The sequence below is a fragment of the Prinia subflava genome, chromosome 20, assembly GCF_021018805.1.
Source record: "Prinia subflava isolate CZ2003 ecotype Zambia chromosome 20, Cam_Psub_1.2, whole genome shotgun sequence".
NCBI classification, from domain to species: domain Eukaryota; kingdom Metazoa; phylum Chordata; class Aves; order Passeriformes; family Cisticolidae; genus Prinia; species Prinia subflava.
The window spans coordinates 5,673,449-5,691,514 of record NC_086266.1 but is presented as its reverse complement, the minus strand read 5'-3'; positions in this window follow the sequence as shown (position 1 = coordinate 5,691,514).

Here is an 18,066-nt window from a genome sequence, read left to right as displayed (position 1 = left end):
TCAGCCCCTCAGCTGCCCTCTCCAAAAACCAGGCCTCTCCCTGGAGAGGCACCCACTGGTGGAGAAAAGGGCTGCTCTGGGTGACAATCCTTTCACCATGCAAAAACAAGCAAACTCTTGGCCAACCATCTCATTCAATTAATCCCCACAGCTGTTGGACCAAAAGTAACCATTGGAGAGGAAAAGAAGGATTATCACATCCCTTTGCTGAGATTTATTCCCCATGCAGGAAAGATCCCTGCTTCCCTCCCTCTCCAGCTTTGGAGGAATTGCCCACACAGGTTTTATTTGGTGTTTCCCACCTCTCTCCCTTTCCCTCTCCCTCCCTCCCAGGATTTCAAATCCCTGGGATTGCCCCACCTTCTGTGCTGGAAACAAAGCCATAAAGGAAATTGGAAGAGAAAGGGAAAAGACAGCCCACTGATCCCCCAATTAGCACGGGGCACTTAAACAGCCAGAACTTTGCATTTTAATTGTAATCAGTCCAAACACCAAAAGCTGAAGTGACAAACCCCTCAGCTAATTCCAGCTGATTAAATAACTCCCCATCCCAACGCTTGTGTGTGTTTCTGGTTTAATTCCTGGCCTCTGGACACAGCCCCACTGATAAAGGCAGTGCTGTATTTTTACTCTCCTCCACCCAAATCAGTTTGCTCCACTGAATCCTTTTCCAGAGCCGTGTCTGCACATCTGAGCTCTTGCCCCTGGTCTGGAGCACGTCCTTGGGTGCCAGGGGCATCCCCAGCACTGAAGCTCTGGCCATTTTTGAAGTTAATTTAGTTCTTCAGGTCCATTTTGTCAAATTATGAGTCTCTCCAATTAGAGAGATCCCACTGCTGACCCGGGCCTGTGATTTGCTGGCTGACTGCCTTCACTGTGGAAATCTTTTCCTTTTCTCTAATAGAACTTCTTCTGTTGCAATTCTGCCTCCCATCCCCTTACTGTGAAAATTAATTAGGAGCAAATTAAAGGAAAAAGGAACTACATGGACCCAAGGAGAGCTCTCAATCCTCTGTGAAAAGCAGGACACACTGCAGAGCCTCAGCTTGGAGCACAACAGACCCAAACCAAGCCACAAAACCAAATTTCCTGGGCACTGAGCTCCAGGTCCAGATGTGAGGAGCTACATACACCAAGAGAGAAGATGCTCAAGAAGCAGCTGTCCCCAGAAGAGGCCTCTCTGTCCAGTACTCAGTGTGGCCACAGCATTAGATCTTCTGAGATGGTCAGTCCCCTGCACAACAGAATCCCACCTTTAAACCCCTGTAGAAACAGCGACTCTTCCAGCAGGTCAGACTGCTCAGAGCCCCATCCACACTCCCAGGGATGTGGCATCCACAGCCTCCCTGGCCACCAGGCTGCCAGGGGACACCACACGTGAGAGCAGGACCAAGGTGTGTCTCAGGGTTGCTTTTCCCTGAGATTCTCCTCTGGGTTGCTGTTCCCAGAGGTAATAAAGTTTTTCGTCTTCTCTTTGCCTTAAGTGTTTCACACCAGAGGTAGAGACGACAAACTGAATCCGCCAGTGCAGGTTTCCAAGGTTGTTTATTCTTCATTATCTCAGTTCTGTCCCAGCTCTGCAGGGCGTCCCCAGCAGAGCAGGACACGGGGGGGACTGGGGCAGATCAGAGAGCCCCACACCTTATGTACAGTACCCCTGACCCAACCACTGTCCAACACATACTTTTTATTTACAGAATCACACAAATACTTACTACCTATGCTAACATGTCATTTCTACTCTAAACCAATCCTTGAGATCCAACTCAGCAGAAAATGGGGGATGAGAGCAAGAACAAGGAGCACAGGGGCCACTCCCCAATTCCTCCATCTTGCCTCTTCAAACCCATATACTAAAAATCCTAGATTCTACATTTACATTCTATGATAAACTAAATACTACTTATTTTGAATTTTCTCAGCTTGTGATTCTTCATACAATGTGGGCATTCACTGCCATGGCCAGGGATCAGAGGCAGTGTCCTCCTGGGCTCTGTGTGAGGCTGGCTGAGCCCCTTGGACAGATCCCAGACCCTCTGTCCGGTCTCCAAACCCTCCAGGGTGGCCAGAAGGATGTTCTAGACTCCAACAGGTGTGAACCTCTAATTGTGAGACTGGCAGTTCTCTTTGAAGGCCTGGCTGAGAGAGCTGGGACAGGCACTGGGAAGAAAAAGAGCTGTGAAAACTGTGTGAGGCCAGCACAGAGCCCTGGAGCACATTTATTAAATCAAACAGCAGAGAAGCGGGCAGGAGGTGGAAGCCTGACATGACATTACACAGGAAACTCCTCCTGAAGTGGAGTCTGAGGTGCAGGATGTCTGGGAACACAAAATGTGGCTTTGGGGTAATCAGAGCCTGCCCTGGACGAGCTGGCTGTTGGAGGAGGCAGAGCACTGCGGGCTTGGTGACCTCTCTGGCCCATTGTCCCTGCTGCCTCTGGAATGAAATGTCAAGTTGGTCTTAAGAGCTGAGAAGCAACGAGGCTGTGGCTGCTGTGGAGAGCTCACACAAGGATTTTCTTTGCTTATTGTTGCTTTGTAAACGAGTTCCTTTAATCAAAGAGCTCCTTACCAAAGAAAATTCTTGGAAGCAGAAGTACAAGGGGATGTGAGAGCTGTGCCCTCCCCTAGCACACATCCCTGTCTGGTGCTGCAGCTGAGAGAGAAGCAGATTCCTGCTCCCTGCCCCTCAGGAGGATCAGGGATGCCCGGTGTCACCTCGGGTCTGCCACCTCCCAACACCCTCAGGAACAGCAGCCAAACACACTCTCCAAACCCATCCCATTCCTGGATGTGGGACAGCTGGAACTCCTTTGGCTCAGGACAAGGTGTTCAAGGCTATCAAAGCCCCAAACTGTGGGCAGTGCTGAACTTTCATTTCCTCCTGTAAGTAGGGCTGTGCTCACGCAAACACTCTATTTTTTGGTAGTGGAAGTGAGGCAGCAATTCTCACAGAAGGGTGGGAGATGAGGAGTGTATGGAGATGAGGAGTGTATGGATTTACACTGAATCAGATATTTCATACAGAGGCTTAATTCTTTTTTTAGCCCCACAGGAAGAAAAGAAATGAAGAAACTAAGTAGTCTCACAGAGCTGGGGAGGAAAGAAAAATCCTGATCCCAGCACAGGCTCTGCAGTTGGTCACTCAGGTGGTCACTCAGTTGGTCACTCAGCTGGTCACTCAGTTGGTCACTCAGTCAGTCACTTGGTCACTCAGGTGGTCACTCAGTTGGTCACTCAGGTGGTCACTCAGTTGGTCACTCAGGTGGTCACTCGGTTACTCAGGTGGTCACTCAGTTGGTCACTCAGGTGGTCACTCAGGTGGTCACTCAGTTGGTCACTCAGTCGGTCACTCGGTCACTCAGGTGGTCACTCAGCTGGTCACTCAGTTGGTCACTCAGTCAGTCACTTGGTCACTCAGGTGGTCACTCAGGTGGTCACTCAGTTGGTCACTCAGGTGGTCACTCAGGTGGTCACTCAGTTGGTCACTCAGTCGGTCACTCGGTCACTCAGGTGGTCACTCAGCTGGTCACTCAGTTGGTCACTCAGTTGGTCACTCGGTCACTCAGGTGGTCACTCAGGTGGTCACTCAGTTGGTCACTCAGCTCTGTCCCCTGCCCCAAGGGCTTGGAAGCAGCAGGTCCCACACCTCTGGGGTGGGCAGGGCACAGCAGGCTGTTCCACCCTCCCATTTCCATGGCTCTCCATGAGTGGCAGGATGCTCACAGGAGGCAGGGGCTGCATCCCCAGGGCAGTTCTCCAGCTGCAGTGGGTTTGACCCACTGGAAGGGACTGGGAAATGGTGGGAGGCAGGCTCCACACCCCCTCTGCTATTCCAGTGGCTGCCTTTAGGGCCTTTTTGGCTGTGTCCAGGGCAATTCCTCACCTGTGGGAGCATCATGAGACAGCCCCGTGCACCTTATGGAACAGGAACTTGCTGATGGAGGAGGGAGGGAGAGCACCTGCACAGCTCTCCCCTTCTCCCTGCCACGGGCAGTGAGGGCCAGGCTGCTGAGGAAAAGGGGCCATTCCCTGCTCAGATTCCTCCATCCCCAGGGCAGCACAGCTTTCACTACGTGCCCTACAAAGTCACCACGTCCAGGGGACAGCTCCTCAAGCCTCTCTGCCAAGGTCCCCAAAAAAGAGTTATTATCTACAAAGAGCTGACACCCAGGCACTCGGCAATATTGATCCCTCAGCTGCTGATCAAGCAGGAGGACAGGGGTGCCCTGGGCACAGCTGGGGTGAGGAAATCAGGCATCCTCTGGCCACTGAAGGGAGCCCCCTCTGCTTGTTTCACTCCCCTTCCTCGTCTCTTGCTCTGTATTTACAGCAATAAATCATTTAATTAATCAGCCTGAAAGGGGGAATAGAAACCCCAGTGTAGGCAATGGAATTCTAGGGACAGAAACCCAAATCCATTACTGGAGCTCACCTTTCATTCATCTCCATTAGCAAATGCCATTGCAGGCCCTGGCCCCCAGCTGCAGGAGTCAGGCAGGGCATTGAGCAAAGTCCCATCTTCCACCAGCTCCTGAGCAAGAAGGCAGCAGAGTTCACCACTTTCCACTTTCCCTGTGCAAAGCTGGACCCTGAAGTCCCAGGGAGCAGGTTCACCTCACCTGAGCAGCACAGGAGTGAGCTCCTGGCTCAGCCCCTGCAGCTGAGATGGGAGAGCTGGGGCTGAGCTCACCAGAAGCTTTCCCACCACAGGGACACAAAGGAGCAAAGGCAAATCTCCATGGGCTAGTTTGGGGTGTGAGTACACTGTGGTATTGAAAAAGTTGACAGAATATGAAGCAAACAAAGGTGTTCACCCTACTGAGGACTCTGGCTCCTGTGACCTGGCTGGCAGCCACTGGTACCAAGTTCTTCCAGGCTTTCTCCTGTTTATTTATTTTCTAAGTGTAGCTGATAACTCTGCACATCCTTCATTCCATCCATGCTCTTAGGAGCCTTTGTCCCCTCTCATTTTTATTTCTGCTCTGAACTTTGCCTTTGTACAATGCATCCATCCTGCCCTCTCTGTTTGCCTTCTGGCTGAAACACTCACCCAGCTGAGGCTTCCCCCTCCCAAGACTTTCCCATCCTCCTGGAAAGCTCACAGAAGTGCTGAGGCTGCAAGCTGTGTCCCTCTCAGGAAGATGCATGGAGCAGGTGGGGTTGCTGTCCTGGGATTGTGGGCTGCTCTCAGGTTAATTTGGGAAATTACCTTCAGACTCAGCAGCTGCTGGGGCTGTTAGTGCTTCAAGAGAGAAGAAAAATGCTGATGGGAACAGCTGCCTCTGTGATTTATAAGCTGTACAAGAACATCTAAGCTCTGGAGGGAGCTGCATATGGAAGGGGATTTTCTTGTGAATGACCTTCTTTAAGAAAAGGTACCAAGCACAGGTTTGAGGGGAAATTGGAAAAGACTCCCTCAGTGGTGAGAATTTCATTTTATTTTTGCCTGTCCACACATGAATCCCCTCCCTGCCATAAGGAATGACGATGAAGTGCTGATTTAATTTTCCTAATCCTCTCCTGTAAGGCACTGTCCACTCCCCTCTGGGGTCTGTCAAGAGGCTTTTCATATTCCAGCACCTCAATATCAACTTTGTGTGGTGGCAAGTAAGACAATCTGTGTGCAAATGTGTAGGGATGTGAGGTGATGGTGAAACATCCTCTTCTGTTTGATCCTAGCATCCCAGGATGGTTTATGCTGCAAGGAACCATCCAGTGCCACCCCCTGCCATGGTGACACCTCCCACTGTCCCAGGGGGCTCCAAGCCCCATCCAGCCTGGCCTTGGGCACTGCCAGGGATCCAGGGGCAGCCACAGCTGCTCTGGGCACCTGTGCCAGGGCCTCACCTCCCTCACAGGGGAGAATTTCCTAAAGTTTAAAGTTTAAATCCATTCTCCTTCCTGACACCCTCCTGAGGATATTGTTTTAATACAATTAGGGTGCCCTGAGGTGCACAACAGCCTCTGCCAGTGCAGCACTCACGTTCATTATGGGAGTTTCTCCCTTCTCCTGCCTCCAAGGAATCCAGTGCCTGCCACTACTCCCCGTGGACAGTAAATAATGTTGTCTCACTGGGGTGACAATCCTGTCTCCTCTTTCTGAGCCATTACCAGAGCAAACTCTTCCCTCCAGCAGGACTCCAGGTACGACCCCAAATGCTCTGATTCTCTCCAGTGGAACGGGGTCTGCACCAGGGGATCTGCACACCTGAGCTCCACATTTCTGGTTTTTCTGTTTATACCATCCTTGGGTGGTCACTCCTGCTCTGCTCGTGCCCCTCCTGAGGCATCCACGTGCTCCAGGGATGTGAATCATCTTCTCTGTTTCATAACGGGAAACCAGGTGGAAACTTTACCCAACAAAAACATAAAAATGAGCAGCCCTGCACTTCTGTGCCACCCTGGCTTGTCCTGCATTAATTACACTTTTCCCTTTGTCCAGCAAAGCTGGCCAGAAATGCTGTGGTGAGAGTTCAAGAGGAGACAGTTCTATTCTCCTGTGGGGATCTGGGGGTGGACACTGAAATTTATGTTGTAGGGAAAGGAACCTCAGGAGGTTTTGGACTGGGTACAGAAAACTGTGAGACACAAATACTCAATAATCATGAGTTATTTGCCTTTCTGCTTCTCCAAAATCTTGTTTTTGACTTGAAACCTATTACCTCAGTAATAATAATTTAATGACAGATTCTTTTAATTTATCTTCCGGTAGCAGTTGCATTTATGAGAGTTTGTCTCCATGACAGGAACTTACTTTTTGTTTTTAAATGCAAACACAGCCCTGGATCTATTCCCATGAATCTAAGAACATGTTGTTGTGGGTTTGTTTTTTTTGTGAAGAAAAAGAAGGACTTAGAACTAGGCTCATGATTAATTCACCAAATTAAATTAAACCAGTTGGCAACTCTGATTTAAAGTTGGCTCGTTTTCACCCGTCTGACTTCAAAATGGCAGAATGGATTTTGCTCAAAGTTTAGGAAAAAAAAAACCAAAAAAAGAAGAAGATTTTGCCTTGGGAAAAGGAATAAAAATATGAAATAATAATAGTATTTGTGTATCTTGCAGGGTTAGGAAGAAGAAGGAGATTTAAGCAGGTGCCCAGCAGGTGAGGGATGTCTTTGGCAGCCCGTGGTGGTGTCCAGGTGCAGAGCTGAGATGCCCCAGCAGGTCCTGCCCCAGCAGAGCGTGGCCAGAGCTGCTCAGCACAGCCCTGACCTCCTGCCCTGCCCCAAAAACAAAACCCCACCTGCAGCACAGCCCTGAGAGCCAGGACTGTCTCCCCATGCCAAGGGGAGAGGGATCCAGCTGGAAATGGATCCAGTGTTCGTCCTGCCTGAGCCCATATTATATTGTTCTAGGCAGATATTTACTATATGTATTATGCTAGGTTGAAAAGTTATGCTGTATTAACTTTTGAATAGTATAGTGAATGTAGTTTTGTAATTAACATTAAGCTCTAGTAGTTAAAATAGAAGTTATGTGTGTGAGATATTCTTTTTATTAGCTCAGGAGAAGGAGAAGATAATCAGGGGGTTCTTCGCACAAACATAACAATTACAGAAATTAAAAATAACAATTACAGAAACCCCTAAATTTCCAGAGGAGAAGGATTTATGGGGTTCCTTATCTACAGAAACGAACCTCTTCAAGCCTGACTTAGACTCAGAGGCACCTGGGGATTAACAGAAAAATTTTTAAAAGAACCAGACAGATTTCTTGTTTTAAATAAAATATATGGGGTCCTTTTCCTGGCTCACTTTTGTCCAGGAAGAGGTACCCAGCCCGGGCTGTATCTCTTTGCTGTTATTGTCTCATAAATTGTCCTGCTCTAAACTGTTTAACTTTTATTATTGTATTTGTATTACTATTTTTTTTATAACCATTCTTATTTTTATTAAATTTCCAAAAATCCCCAAAGCGAGTGATTGGTGATTATTACACCTGGGATCAGGGCTTGGCACCCGGGCCCTTCCCCAGCTCCCAGCTCTGGGTGTCACCACCAACACTGGGTTTTCCTCCCTCAGGGCTTGTGCAGAACAAATTTGGACGTGGTGGATGGAGAATGGTCTTGTCTGCTGGTGCTTTGATGTCAAAAAGATTTCATTTTTTGTTGGTATTGTCTTTGGAGCGTTTTGTTTTCAAGAATAAACTATGTTTTTATCTGTATCAACACCATTTTCCTTGTCTAATTTCAGGCAGGCAAAAGCAGAAGAATGGAAATTCAGAGAGAGACAGAGAGCAGAATTGATACTAAAACTTAAAGTCTCTTATTTCAGTGCAGCTGAAGAGCATTTCATTTGAATCACTGCAACTTGACTTTTTTTTTACAGTTTTTTGACAAAATGCAGATTTTTAAAGTGGAAAAAAAAACCAAAACAGCACTGGTACTGCTGGTACTTCATATTTCAGTGGCTTGCACTTCCTTGTTGTTCTTGCACGTTTACCTGACCCCTCTCACCTCAGAGACTGCTGCAGATGAACCCTGCTGTTGTCCCAAAAGTGCAAGGACAGGGAAAAGGGATGGGTGGATCCTTTTTCCACAGAGTATGGGATCCTGGCTGGAGGCAGACCTTTCCTTGACAAGGTATAATGAGCTTTAGGGAGCTCTTCTAAATCCTGCTCTAGGACCTGCCCTGTAAATACACAACACACAGATGAGAGTAATATTTCACATATAGGCTACAGAGGTGAAGTTTTGATCCTAGAGCTGAGATGTCTATACAAAACCACTGACATAAATCACATTTTTAACCAGGAACTTCTCTGCAGACTCTTCTTCCAGCTACAAACTTTGCTGGTATAATTTGTGCCTTCATTGTTGCAAGGCCAGACTCCTTCACTGTGCTCAGTGTGGTGTCAAGACTTAAGCCAGCCCATTTTCCAAGGCTGCTGACAGAATGCTTGTCAGCAATATCTCCTGCTGGGTTGTTTCTCCCTGAGCACATTAATTTTGTATGAAGTGGGGTTTGGGGGGATTTTGGCCACATTTTGGAGGTGTTAGTTCTTCAATGTGATGGAGAAGGAGCCTTCCTCCCTTCAGCAGACACACCCGGGGACACTGAGTGTGTTTGGAGCCGCCTGCCCAAGCAGACCCTGGAGCTGAGAAAAGCCCCGTGTTTGGTGTGAGGATTGGAATATCAGAATTCTGGAAGGCAATGTGGGCTCTCTCCAGGCTGTTCCTGGCTGCACAGCTCTGAAAATCCACGAGTGGGATTGGAGGTGAAATCCTCTGGCTGATCCTGCGTTTCCCCGGGTGGCAGGAACACGTGGAATTGTTAATATTCAAACTGCTGACACAGAGCCCGGTGGAGGCAGCTGCTTCAGCACCACCTCCTCTGGAGAAATCTGTTATCTGGGGGAAAGCTGCAGGATCCAAACCACACTGCCAGCACGGGATGCCCAGGCTCCCCCAAACCAGGCACTGGGGTCAAGTTGGCCATTTCTGTTCTCCAGGCTGGGAGTGGCTTGCAAAGACTGCAGCACAGACACTTCACAAGATAACTGGCTGGATAATGTTTGCTGTTCTTCTCCTTTTCTTTTTATTTTTCTTTTTTTTTTTTTTTCCCCAAAAATCTGCATTTTGTCAAAAAAACTGTAAAAAAAAGTCAAGTTGCATTGATTCAAATGAAATGCTCTTCAGCTGCATTGAAATAAGAGACTTTATTTAAGTTTTAGTATCAACTCTGCTCTCTGTCTCTCTCTGAATTTCCATTCTTCTGCCTTTGCCTGCCTGAAATTAGACAAGGAAAATGGTGTTGATACAGAAAAAAACATAGTTTATTCTTGAGACAAAATGCTCCAAAGACATACCAACAAAAAATGAAATCTTTTTGACATCGGAGATTTTACATGGATTAAAGATATCACTCTGAAATTTCCAAATAACTTTTCCTTTCTTTTTAGAATCTTTAGCCTCTCCCATATGGAAGAGGCCTTATATTTGCTTTAATGCATGGTAGCTGGCAGAGAAATGCACTGAACTTTTCCTTGTTGCTCCCTCCCAAACTTTCAGAGGTTGATCTGCAGTGGCATTTCCTGCAAATGGAGTTAGGAGGGTTTGGACTGACATCCTTCCATGCTGTTAGACAAAGTGTTCATTCCAGCTTCAAGAGAATTTCCAGGATAAACCAGTCTGAATATGCTTTAATGTTTTTACAAACTCTGCATGTCACTTTGGATATTATTATTGTGCAACTTAAACGCCCAAACCATTGAAAAGCCAGAGGAGCTTGGATGCTTTAATCACTTAAGAACCTGTACAAATGAGGAGCTCTATAATTGTTTGAATATTCAATAAGCTTCCTAGCACCATTAATGATCATTAATAATTACCTTTTGCTGTTGCTGTTGGGGAGCACAGTCTCTTTAGCTTTCATTTATGCTTTTGGGGAGGATGAGACCCTCAAGAGTTTGGACACACAAGACTGAGGACCAGATGCCCAACTCCCATGTCAGGTTTCAAATAACTTCACCTTTAAGCAAACATGGAGTCAGTGCTTCCTGCTGATTTCATATTTGCTTAAAGCCAAAGTTTTACAGGGAAGAAAGAGGCAAGAAGAGAGGGCAGTGATGCTCCCAGGGCTTCCCCACTGCTGGGGCTGCAGCTGCAGCCTCTGAGCTCAGCAGGACTTGGGGGCTTTTAGAGACAAGAGCTGTCCTAACGCTAGTGAGGAGAGAGAAAAGCTGAATTGGCATATTTGGAGAAAAGAGGAAAATGGTTTTGTGTTATATATAGCCTTCCGTGAAATAAAATAAAGACAAAAACAAAAGACAGAAAAAAAAAGAAATCTTCATCCCCATTACCTGCAAAATATCAGAGTTTTTTTGCTGAGTGAGTGGTGACTTCAGCCAGTGTTGGGTAGGGGAACCAGGACTGGATTTCACATGCTGGGTGCTGAGTGCAGCTCCTTGAATGATTTTTGTCCCCGACTTTCCATCCAGCAGCCACACTGACCCCACTGGCAGCAGGTCCCAGCTGGGAAGAGCTCTGGGCATCACCAGGATGCCCAGCTAGAGCACATTCCCTATATTCCCTGGAAATATTTGTGTTTTCCTCTCTGAGCGTGGGGGAGGCAGCACCTCCCTGCCTCAGGGGTGCAAGGATGGCCCTGTCAGCAGCAAACACCCTCCCAACATTCTCCCAGCATCCCTGAAATTGTTTGTTTTCTATTTCTAATCCTTACATTTCTGCTCACAGTGCAGAGCCACAGAGGTGTTCCAAGAGAACACTTGGAAATGCAGAAAACTTTGCTTAGGTCTTAGCAAAGTCCTTTGGACACACCTGTAAATGACATTAACACAGCTGTGTTTAAAGCTCAGGACAAGTTTCAGTCCTCTATGGCAAGGTACAGACTTGGCCTAAAAGTGCCTTGAAAATGGAAACACAGAGAACATTCAAAGCAGCAGAGAAGGAGTTGATTTTTTCACCTTCAAAGGTTGTATTTTATAAGTGTTACTTTTGTTCTGGGTAGGAAAAAAAAAACGTAAACCCAAAAGCCCAAGAAAGATTCCTAACCAGTTAATAACCAACAGTGTTCAAGTACATTTATGTCCACATACAGCATTTGTTAAAAAAGAAATTTTCTTTTTGTGTTTTAACACCTTTTTTCAAAAAAAAAAAAGAAAGAAAGAAAGAAAGAAAAAAGAGAGAGAATAAATTAATGTAATAAATTAATGTACACATTACATTGTTTTGGCACTGGTATGGACCATTTTATAAAACATTTGCTGTCAGTATTTATCATGTTTGTACAAAACTGTAAACTATTTTCAAGTTTGTTTTTTTTTTAACTTTTGTTCATCATCACCTTTCAAAAACTCTCACTACAGGAATGGAAACACCTCAAACAAAACCCCAAAAGAAAATCAAGGCTGCTGTCCTTGCTCCTCCCCACCCTTCCCCCTGCCCTCCTGCCCACTGTCCCTAAAAGAAGGTGAAGGAGGAAGTTTTTGACAGCACCTGGCAGCAGTTGGTGACCATGTCCTTCCCAGAGCCCTCCCGGCTGCTGTGGGCTCCCACAGACCCAGCAGAAAGTGCCACCCACCACTCACACCTCCCCACCTCTAGAGTAGACAAAGATGGCTCTTTAGGTCATTTTATTTTATTTCTTTGTTGGTTTTTTCCCTTTTTTTTGGTTTTTTTTTTTTTTTTTACAAAAATGTCTACATCTAAATCACTTTCCTAGAAACATTATTTTTCTTTCCTTTTTTTTTCTTTTTTTTTACATTAGTTAAAGCAGAATCTGCTTTTGTGAAAAAAGACAAGGATCAAGGTCTTATTTCATGCAGAAAATGCAAATTAAAGATCATAAAAATGGGTGATTTGTTCAGATTTTTTTTTCTTTTTTTTTTCTTTTTTTTTTCTTTTTTTTTCTTTATTTTTCCTCTTTTTTGTTGTTTTTTTTTTTTTTAATAACGCTGTACAGGATGCAACGCAGCCACTCAGAGTATGTTAAGATGGTTCACAGCAGTCCCTTTGATAGCACACATTGACACTGACATTGATCTTCCTGTCCTCTTGTCACTGCTGTTCAGCTGTTTGGATTTCAGGCCACATCAATTGTCCCCAGCCAGAGAAGTCACCGCGGCTTCTTCATCTTTGGGAGGGAGATGGATGGGTGCAGCTTGAGAGGATTGCAACAGATTTTCCTGGGAAGGATGCCCCAGCCTTGTTTTTGTACCTTTTTGGTGCAATATCCCTGTGGCGAGCACACTGTGAAAGGGCCTTTGCCCTCCAGGAACTGGGTTCTCTTTTGGAAGGGGATGTGATTTCACACAAAGACACAATACTATGACATGCCAGGCAGTAGAAAAAGAAAATAAGAGCAAAACAACCCACGCCACAGACCCGGCCACAGCCCTGCCACCAGGGTTGTGTGTATCTGCCAGAGGTTGGGATATTTCTGGGTAACTCCTGAGGCTTTTCTTTATCCTCAGTTTTTCCATTTTCTCCTGCAGGACCTAGCTGTTCATCCTCCCAGATATTAGAAACCCTTCTCTGTGACCACTGCTGAATCTTTCTAGGGGTTTGCTCACTCAGAGTCTTCCCTTTCGGCCTGCCAAGCACATTGGCCCCAGCCCAGTGAAGCTGTCAGATCCGGGCAGGATTTCAAGGAGATGTGCAGTTGTCAGGTCTGCTCCTGTGCTCAGACTTGAGCAAGACATGGGGCTTTGCTGAGCTGGGACTGTGTGGGTTTAATCTCTGCTTTGCCCATCCCTTTCTTGCTTCAGTGCAAGTGAAATGGGAGAGGGAAATGTTGCCAATTCCCTTGCTAACCTTGCTAGCCTTGGCAGGGGCTGAAACTTAGGGATTTGTGCCCAGTCTCTGCTTGTGAGAGGCTCTGGGACACATCTTCCTTCTCTCTGCCTCAAAAGGTGACAAGATCTCCAACAAGAGTCTGAAAGCTGCACTGGCAGGAGACCCATCCCTGTGCAAAACAGCCACCATGGGTCCCCAGTGGTCCCCAGACTTGTCCTGTGGGACACTTTCTGGAGAAAGAGGTTAAAGCATCACCAGCTCTCTCACAAGGTGTCCTTGGGCTCCCACCTGACATGCCATGATATTGTGCACCAGGGGTTACCTGCTGGCCCCTGCACTGAGACCCTCTGGTCTCTCTGGAGTGGCCTTGGCAGGGCTTGGTGCTGCTGCAGCCCAGCCAGGGGATGGTGTGGAGAGGGAAAAGCCCAGCCCCGTGCACCATCCCCTGCGGGTGAAATGAGGGGACTCCCTTAAGGCCAGAGTCAAGGCAAGCAAGTTCATCCCAGCGTGGGGCAGAGCGTCTGGCAGGGCAGAGGCAGTGCCATCTCCCTTCTCTGCAGCCAGAGATCAGCCTCAGAGAGAAAACCTCTGCTAACCTGAGACAGGCTGCTGCTGGTGCTGGACACACGGCCAGTGCCCTTGGGCCAGTCCCCAAGGGCCATCAGCATCACAACAAAGCTAAGCACGGTTTCCTTCCTTGCTGGCCTGGCTGCTCCCAGCCCAAATCCTCCCTGCCAAGCTGGGCTGGGCACCACGAGCCACAGATGGCACACCCAGCAAAGCACACTGAGGTGGTCAAGGCATGTCCAGAGGGCTGGGAAAGCCAAGGAAAAGATCTTTGGCCTTTGTGCCTGGACACTGTCCATCAGACACCCAGCAAGGTTCCCAAAATCTATGGACTCAGCATCTAATTAAATAAAAGAGTCATCTCTGGTGCTTCCCCACATCAGAGCACTGAGAGCTGGGAGGCATTAGGCTTCACAGAAGGTGAACCAACACAGATCCACTGTTTAGAACACATACTGGAAGAGAAATTATCATCCCCTTCAAAAAATAGCATTACTCACCACTATACTGTTCCATCCTTTCTGGGGAAAAAGTCTGCCAGCATAAATGCCAAGCTCAGCCTGTACAAATGATAAAATGTGCATCCCTGGATCATAAATGGGTCTATCACGTCTCCTCTCCTCACTTTGTCATACACATACCCAGTGTTATTCAGTGAGTGCTTTCTGTTCCTGGCACTGCCAAGTCCTGGCTATTTTAGGGGGGAGCAGACAGCCCCTGGCACGGAGCTGTGGAGGGGAGCTTTGGGGTGCTGTGGGTCCATTGTCTCCAGAGGTCTGTGCTGGCACCCCCAGGTTGTGGGAGCGAGGGGCTGCCTTGGTGCAGAGCACAGTGCAGTGCTGTGCTCACACAGCTCCCTGTTGAATTGTCTCAGCAGAGCCCCTGCCCTTGGCTCCCCTGCAGTGCTGGTGGCCTGCTCAGCAGCACAAAGAGCTGCTGGGGGCTCTGGGGCTGCCCCACATTGATGTACTCCAGCTTTTCTGCTGAAGAATGGCCTTTCCTAAGAGGACTGAGACTCCCCTTAGGTCTGCCTTCCACATAAAGTGTTGGTTTGCTTTGTTTTTTCCCTTTTAGTCTTGCTGCAGTAAGACAAACAACAGGACATTTATTGGCCCCAGTGCAGAGAAGCCACACTTGTGCCCCACGGAGGCAAGACTGCCCTCTGCTTTTCCAAAGCACTAAACACAAGTCAGGCAATTTCTCCTCCTGCTTTTTGCCCAGGATTGTAACACAGAGGGTTGGTTACCTGTCTGTCTCAGACCCACCAGCACCATCATCCTTGGAATTCCCCATCACTCATCTCTGCTAACATGGGAACCATGTGAGCCTCAGTTCACCTTCCAACACTGCTCTACACTTGAGCCCACTCATTTGTACTTCTGACTTTTTACTTGTGCTGAGGACTTTGTCTCTGCAAGGACAATGGCCACTCTAACAGACAAGCTTAACACAAGGTCCCTGTTTGCGTTCTCTTCCATATTCATCCTTCTCAGACAGCCATGAAACCACAGGTAAGGTTATACTGAATTGCAAAGGGCCCCAAGAGAAATCTTTTCACACGGACGCCTTGTTTTGTACATCTCCTGAGCACCTGGGCACATCCTAGCCCTTGTCACCCCAGACTGAGACACAGGGAGGAAGCCACAGCATTATCAAAAGCTTCTCAAAGCCAGTTCAGGCTCCCACTGCCTTCACTCCATCTGCATTTCCCCATTTATCCAGCTGATACCATCCTCCCCTCCTCATTACATCTCAAGCTACAGTAAGGCATGACGCAGGCTGGCTCTGGGAACAGACCCTGTGCACAAGAGACTGGGATTCAGCACACAGCCTCCTCCTACTGGCCTCAGGGGCGGTGGGATCAAACACTGAAAAGTCACTTAGACACCATCACTTCCACCTCTACTGCCCACCTCTTCTGTGCTGCGCTCGGAGGTGGATCAGGGAGCCAGCCCCAAGGTCACCATCCCAGCACCTCTGTGCAGCCACAGGCACAGGTCTGCCCTCCAGCCCTGTGGGAAAAGTCTGGGAAATGGTTATAGCAGCCTGAAGGTCAGCGCTTCTTTATTGTACTTGTCACCTTTCAGCTGTTCTTTACTTCTGAATGTACAGAACCGTTTTTATTTGGTTTACATCAAGACATTAGAAATCAAACAACTTTTTTTTCTTAAAAAAAAAAAGGAACAAAAGGAAATGAAAAATAAAACCCAACACTATATACATCTTCTCTTCCCCAGTCTCTACTCCCCTCCCTCCCACCCTTCCACCCTCCCTCCCTCCCTCCCAGCATCTGCATTAGGTCCTGCTTCCAACACATTTGTTTCACATCTCTCACCCAAACCATGCCCCCATCCCAACTTTCACATCTACTGCAAAGACATCCCACCCTGCATGGTAAGCCCAGTCTCCTCTCCAGGAAAGCATTTGGTAACCAGCAGGACATTTCTTGCCTCGTTGTCTCTGCTCTGGCACCAGGGCAGGGCTCAGCTGTGCCCCAGCCTGGTCACTCCCCTGCACATCTCAGCCCAGCTCCTGCAACTTTGTCTGGATGCAACTGATTGTGCCTGTCCCCGGGGACTGAGCTCTGCTGATGGCCACGCACCCTGAGTCTCTCTCTTTTCCCTGTTCCTGACCTCCCTGTCCCCCAGAGAGGACAGGCTCTGCCCACCAGGGCCTGCTGCCATGGCTGGGCTTCCTGGAGTGCTGCCTGCAGCTGTACCCAGCCTGTCTGACTCAGGGATGTTCCCAGTGCTCCAATCCCTGCAAACCTCTCCTATTGCACATATATTTTCAAAAGCTCTCTCCTGTTCGCTCTGCTTCTGAAGTTCCAGCTGTCTCCCACCAACCACCTTCTCCTCACCCCATCCTCTCCACCAGGATTCTGGTAACCACCTTCCCTAAAGCCACTGTCCCTTGGCCTGCAGCTCCAGAGGCTTCTCTTCTGTCTGAAAACAGCTCAGGGCTTCAAACCCCTTCGTCCTCCCCACAATAAAGAAAACAAAACAAAACCAGCTCCCTTCCCCACCCCTTATCTCTTCCTTCCAGGCCCTCTGGAGCAGATCTGGTCAAACAGACTGGCCAGCTCCGTTCCCTTCGTGGCTCTGTTTCTGGGAAGTGGATGTGCTGTCCATTGGACAGAGGAGGTGCCAAGCCTTGGCAGGTTCCCTACTTATTTGCAAGACATAAGCTGCTGGCGTGGTGTCAGATGTGCATGCAAGAAAGTTGGATGCCAGTTAAAACCTACAGTCCTGTTTGTTTCATGCACTGTGAACTTATCCTATATACACTACTGGCTGGGTTATGCTTGAAGACATGAATTTAAAGGTTTAAATCTTCCTTTCACCTTAGTAACCAAAGCTTTTCTGTCACCCATGGAATAGCAGGGGTTTGCTAGCAGGGCTCGTTTCCCTCTTCCTCTCGTTGTCTTTTCATTTCTCAGTACTCAAGGCAAAGAGGGGATAGGAAGGGGACAGGCAGAATTACAGTCCCAAGGTCCCAGTCACTAAAGGTCCCTGAGTGACAGCACTATACAGTATCAGAAAATGAAGCAATAGAGTTGTGTTGGCCATGTTATGTCCTGAGAGAGATTTCATTTCCATTTCTGCTCCTCCTTCTCCTCTTCCACATTCCTTCCCTAGGCTGTTACACGTGGAAAAGGCGCAAAACTTTCTCCCCCAGGCAGCCCAGAACGTCCCTCATTCAAATGCTAAAAAGCACAACCCAGCAAGCAGCAATCCTGCCCCGAGCTGCCAACAAACCAAGCCCTGAGCATTGCCTTCTGCACCACTGCAGCAAAAGTTAGAAGCAGCTCCACTCTGGAAAAGCACTCCCAAACCCTTTCCTCCCCCTTTCCCCTTTGTGAAGAAGAGGAGGGCAGCAGTGGGCACACAAGATGCAGCATGGAAATCCCCTGCACCTTTCTGGTAACACTCATGCTTGTGATGGCTTGAAACCTCTGAGCCTTGAGTATCAGTAAAATGCCTTGTTTTTCCTTCACTATGTCCTTTCTGCATCGCTGGACCTTGAAACAAGACAGGGGTTGGTTGCCTTCTTCAGGGGTGGGCACAGCTGTGGAGGGGGGACACGGAGGTGCCACCTCACTTTGGGAGGAGAGCATCCTTCCCTCACATTTCCTATTCCTCACCCCACTCCCAGGACACTGTTGTTCTCCAGCACTCTGCCCCACCATCAGCAAGAGTAAGGCAGCTCCTGAACTGTGACCAGTCCTGACCACGCACT